The following is a 6,382-nucleotide window of genomic DNA, read 5'->3' as shown; positions in this document are numbered from 1 at the left end:
GGATGCAAAATGCAAGGTTCCACCTTCCCCACACCTGTACCCTCTGTAGCCAATGCCAGCCGGGCTCACTTTACATCTGTCATCACCTACCTCAGGGACCGTCGTGCTGCCCAGAGATCACAGTTCCTGTCCTGGGGCCATCTACTCTTCCCCATCCTAGACCACTCTTTCATACCTGTATCTTCCTTCAAACCTCCGGTATCTTCTCCCCTGTCCTTGAGCTCAGCTAAGGAATGAGAAAAAGTACTGTCCAGGGAAGTGACAGGTGATGAGGGTGGAGAAAAGGTAGGGCCAGGTCAGAGAGCCCTCAAGACACCCTGGAGATCTGGACTCCATCCTCAGACTCTATCCTCAGCCATAGATTTACCTCCGCAAATGAGGACTCTGGCAGAACGGCTGTGAGGAGTAAGGGTGCAGGGAGTTCCAGTGAAGAAATTAACATGAATAAGAAGTAAGGAGGGTCTGACCCAAGTCAGAGCCTATGAAGCAGACAAGTTTATGTTAAGGAAATAGAATCAAAACCCTATTTTTGACTGAATGGTAGGGAGGTGGAAGAGAGGACTGCCAATTTCTTAGCCACACAATTATATTTAATTTTAATCCACTGGTTTTAATGCTGTTGTTTCCCCCAAAATTGTAATTTACATAATTTTAATATACAGAAAATTGTGTCATCTGCTTCTAGGATCATCCTTGTAAGAATAACAAAACAAGTAACATCTGAGCTGAACTAAGGCCTATGATTTTTGAGCAGATCAAGTCATCCATTGCCATCAGCATTGGAAAATCCTGAGAATAACAACTGTTTATTCACCAGGATGGTTAAGTCACTCAAGTTTTAGGACAAGTTAAGACAAAGTATAGGAAATACTCTAAATTTTCCTAAGTATTTGGCAAAGGATAAGGACTAGAATTCTGGCTATGTGGAAACTTTGCAAATACATATATTTATAGGTAAACATATACATGGGCTTCCCAGGTGGTTTTGTAGTAGAGAATCCACCTGCTAATGCAAGAGATGTGGCTTCAATCCCTAGGTCGGGAAGATCCCCTGGAATTGGAAATGGCAACCCACTCCAGTATTCTTACCTGGGAAATCACGTGGACAGAGAAGCTCGGCAGGCTACAGGCCATGGGGTTGCAAAGAGTTGGAATGATTTAATGACTAAATAACAACAAAACATATACATAGGAAGTAAATGTATAGCCTTCCCCAGAGAAAACAAAGCATCAGAAAGTTTCTAATATAATTTTCCCATGATCTCTTAGTGAAAGGATGCAGAAGACAGAAGGATCCTTTGGGAAGAAGAAAAAAAAAAGAGAGAGAGAGACACTAACTTTGTATTTGTTCATCACTTTAAATATTTTTCCTGTTAGGTGACATTCGGGTTTTAATGAAAAGGCTATTTTTTTCTTCTTAGGCATGTCCCCTCTGATAGCCACCTTTTGTCATCTGTGTGTGCGCACGTGTGCTTAGTCATGTCTGACTCGATGCAACCCCATGGACTGTAGCCCACCAGGCTCCTCTGCCCATAGGATTTTCCAGGCAAGAATACTGGGGTAGGTCACCATTTCCTTCTCCAGGGGATCTTCCTGATCCAGGGATCAAACCCACATCTCTTGCATCTCAGATATTGGCAGGCAAATTTTTTAACCCTGGGAAGCCCACAAAGTAGGTGTATTCATGCATAAAGGCTGTGGATACTTCCTAAATTGCTATAAAGTCTACACATGAAGATCTTTACCTGTGAGTCACAGCAAGTGCGCAGAGCTTCAAACAGTGGTTCTTAATCCTATCTGCATGTTAGTGTTACTCAGGAAGTTTAAAATATATGTACACACATATATATACATATATATATCATATCTGGGCCCCACCCTAGACCAATGGTTATCAGAAACACTATACAGATAAGCCCTAGAAGCCCCTAGGTGATTCCACAAAGCAATGAGAATTGAGAACCGGTAACCAGAACCTTGGAGAAGGCAATGGCACCCCACTCCAGTACTCTTGCCTGGAAAATCCCATGGACGGAGGAGCCTGGTAGGCAGCAGTCCATGAGGACACTAAGAGTCGGACATGACCGAGTGACTTCACTTTCACTTTTCACTTTCATGCATTGGAGAAGGAAATGGCAACCCACTCCAGTGTTCTTGCCTGGAGAATCCCAGGGACGGGGGAGCCTGGTGGGCTGCCATCTATGGGGTCACACAGAGTCGGACACAACTGAAGCGACTTCGAAGCAGCAGCAGCAGCAACCAGAACCTTGTTTCTTTAAGTGCCGTCTGAGAACCAACAGCATCCCCTGAGAGCTTAATGGAAATGCAGGATCTCTGGTCCCACCTGAAAGCAACTGAACTGGAATCTGCAATGAAATTCCATCCAGAGTAATGTGTGTGTGCATGGTGAAGTGTGAGATGCACTGACCTAGAACAGACCTGCACTAAGTGGGCAAGCTCTGAATAAGACTGATTGATGGGCTGAATCAATCCCTCACCTTAAAGGTCACACTCTGACCCCAGCATACAAATGTATTAAATGTAAAGTACTTGCTCAGAAACCAGCCAGGACAGCTCCTTATACCCTGGACATGCTGCGAGAGGCAAGTCCTCCCTGCTTGGTACGGGCACTGGCCTGATGTGAAATGGTCACAAGCAGATCTCTGACATCTGATTCACAAGAGCAGCTGACTCTACAGAGGCAGGGAATGGGGCTGGGGAAAGGTACAAAGGAAAGTAACTATGCCTGTAATTATTGATAATTTAAAAAATCCAAAGTTAGATTAAAAAGAAGTTCTTCCCTGAGGTCTAAACTTTCTCATCCACACAACAAACATTTCTCCTTTAAGGTATACAAAATCTCTTGTGATCAAAGTCTAGTTCAACAAGACCTCTAACCTTGGGAAATTACATCGTTCTGAAATTCCTTCATCTCTTGCTTGCTAATCTCCTTCTAAGAATTCCCTCACAGAAAACGAGAGCATTATAGGAACTGTTGGTGATCCCAGGTGCTAGTGGTGAACATCTGGTCAACCACAGCTGGGCCCATCAGGGGCCAAACCTAGGGGAGATAAAAGAACTTGAGGGCAACCTGAGGATGCTGTGAATTTAGCCACCGGAGGCAATACCAAATGTAAAGAAATAACAAGATGTCATTAAGTTCAAATTTACTTGAACTCTAAAATTACTCCATCAGAAATGCAAGATAAGACCATCAATTTAATTAGTTTCTGCAAAACAAAAGGACACAATACTGGCTTTCTGTACAGCCATTCTCACTATTCAGTCATCCCAATGACCTCTCCCATGTCTCTTCTTTCTGTTCTCCTACTCTTCTGACCCCAAACAGACCACACTGGTTCAGAATTGAGAGACAGAGAAGATCAGACTGAAGCAGAAGCAGTGAGAGAGGACAGGAAGAAAAGAAGAAACATTTAAGCAGCAGAAGCAAGGGTATTTAAACTACTTGGCTGGGAGTCAGCTCTCCCTATACATCAGAAGCATCTGGGGTTCTTTGAAAAGTTACGAATCCCCTGGGGCCCACCCAAAGCCAAAGAAGCCAGAGTCTCAGGAAGGCGGGAGTCATCTGAACTTTTTTAAAGCTCCCTCAAATGATTGTGAGACACAGTGATTCCAGAGGACTGGAGTCAGTCCTGAGGGAGGAGTCTAACTTTGAAACAATGTTTCTTAACTTTTAATGTATATTTGTAAAAGCTCCAGATTCCATGTAAATCATTCTCTAATGTACTTATTAGCACTGGATTACTGTTTTTTCTTACTAGTTTTATTTTTGTCAATATAACTCATGCAAATTACTACCAGACTTAAAATGAAAACACAGCAGTAACCTCTCTTACATCTCCAATCACCCCCAAACTAACTTGCCAAACGCAATCTACTCTAAAAATATTTAACTATTTCTCTTTTGATACTTAATTTTATATTCCTAAACAATATGCTTATACTGATATTTCTTGATTTATTTTTGACTTTCATTTAGTAATTAATAAAATTACCAAGGAGAAGGCAATGGCACCCCACTCCAGTACTCTTGCCTGGAAAATCCCATGGATGGAGGAGCCTGGTAGGCTGTAGTCCATGGGGTCACTAAGAGTCGGCCACGACTGAGAGACTTCACTTTCACTTTCATGCGTTGGAGAAGGAAATGGCAACCCACTCCAGTATTCTTGGCTGGAGAATCCCAGGGATGCGGGAGCCTGGTGGGCTGGCATCTATGGGGTTGCACAGAGACAGACACAACTGAAGCCATTTAGCAGCAACCAATGTCTTATTAGACACTAGCTTATCCTCTCCCAGACTTCTATGATAGAGTGAAGTCAATATTTTTCCCCAACCTCTCTGGTAGTATGTATCAGTTCAGTTCAGTTCAGTTGCTCAGTCACGTGGGACTCTGCGACCCCATGAACCGCAGCGCGCCAGGCCTCCCTGTCCGTCACCAACTCCCAGAGTTCACGCAAACTCACGTCCATTGAGTCGGTGATGCCATCCAGCCATCTCATCCTCTGTTGTCCCCTTCTCCTCCTGCCCCCAATCCCTCCCAGCATCAGAGTCTTTTCCAATGAGTCAACTCTTCACATGAGGTGGCCAAAGTACTGGAGTGTCAGCTTTAGCATCAGTCCTTCCAATGGTCAGGGTTAATAAGGCACGTGTCTCAGTACACTGCACCAGTCACTATTAAATACTTCCACACCAGCTGGTAAATGACTGCTACCTGAGCTCTCTTAGGCCCTTCCAGGGACCCTCTCCTGTCCCCATTATCCAGCAAACAAAATGCTAACATCTGATACAGGAGGGAGCTTTTAGAGCAGTTCTCACTCCATATTAGAACCTATGTTCTGATGGGCTACCAGTTATGAAATATTCTGAATATTCTCCCTAGATGTAGCCATGTGATTGAATTTTTGCCACTGGAATATGAGGGAAAGTGATCTTGCTACTTGCAGGCTTGAACTTTAAACCTTTGCCCATCACTGCTCTTTCCCATTCCTGTGGGCTGGAGTGCACACAGGCTGCAATCAAGAGCTAACCACTCACACAGGTGAGGACAACGCCTTAGATTCTAAGGCTTAGAGGATGGTGGAGTCACAATGTGGAAGGAACCTGGGTTCCCGAAGAGCTGCATGGAGCAGACATCACCCGAAGTAAATATAAATCTCACCCCATGTGCTTCTTCTTGTAAGACCATTTAATTTTTCTGGAGTTTAGAATTGCCCTTTACTTCCCCCACTTAATAGGCCTTATGAATCAATAATTTATACCAAATACTCCATAGGAAATGGAAAGCCCCACTGAGGAATATCCCACACTTGGTCAGATGTACCAGAGCATCTGTGGGTTTTGCTTTTGTTTTCGTTGGACAGCTGCTGCTCTGAGCTGGACGGCTTCTCTCCAGGCCTGCTGCACTACCGCCACCTTGAGATTTCACTGTCACCCTAGAATTCGCCTGTGTTTGCCTCTGTTTCCAGAAGACTATATATTATTCTTTCTTCATGGATACCCACATTTTTATACTGATCCATAACTTCCTAAAAAAGATGCACAGAAAATAAGCTTTTGAGACATTTCACATGCACAAAATGTCCACATTGTATCTTCCACTTGATAGTTTGAAATTCTAGATTGAAAATAATTTTCCTCAGAATTCTGAAAGAATGAATCCATTGTTTCTTAGCTGCCATTCCAATTCCCAATTTTTTTGTATGTTATCTCTTCCCCCCACCCCAGACAGGATTTAGCTTATTCCCATTTTCATCAGTATCCTAAAAATTTTCAATGTTATGTCCTATACACACTCCCTGTGTGGATCTTTTTTTCATTCATTCACTTGGCTATCTTGTGAACTCTTTCAATCTACAAATGTATGTCCTCCAGTTCTGGGAAAATAGCTTGTAATATGTCTTTGGTAATTTCTTCTCTTTTACTTTTCCCTATAATCTCTCTTTTTAAAAAATTTTTGCTTATTTTAATTTTTTATTTTTGTAGTCTCTCTGGAACTCTTATTAATATAACACGTGATTTACTGACTAACTCTACTTTTTACTTCTTTTTACATCTCTGCTTTTATTTCTACTTTTTCTTCTGGTCCTTCAAATGATTTTTGCCATCTTATTTTTAATTAAGACCTATCTCTTATTGTCTAATTATTACCTTATAGCCCTCTTCCTATTTCACTAGTTACAGGTGGATTGGTTTTGATTATTTCCATTTTCTTATTTTTGCATTTGTTTCCTCCATGATTTTTTTTTCTCATTTGTTCTGGTTCCTTCCTTTTCATTGCTGAACGGTTTATTCAAATGTCTCATATTCACTGACTTTAAATGGCAACCCAATCCAGTATTCTTGCCTGGAAAATTCCATTGAC

This window comes from Bos indicus, chromosome 26 (assembly GCF_029378745.1).
Source record: "Bos indicus isolate NIAB-ARS_2022 breed Sahiwal x Tharparkar chromosome 26, NIAB-ARS_B.indTharparkar_mat_pri_1.0, whole genome shotgun sequence".
NCBI classification, from domain to species: domain Eukaryota; kingdom Metazoa; phylum Chordata; class Mammalia; order Artiodactyla; family Bovidae; genus Bos; species Bos indicus.
This window is presented reverse-complemented; position numbering follows the sequence as displayed.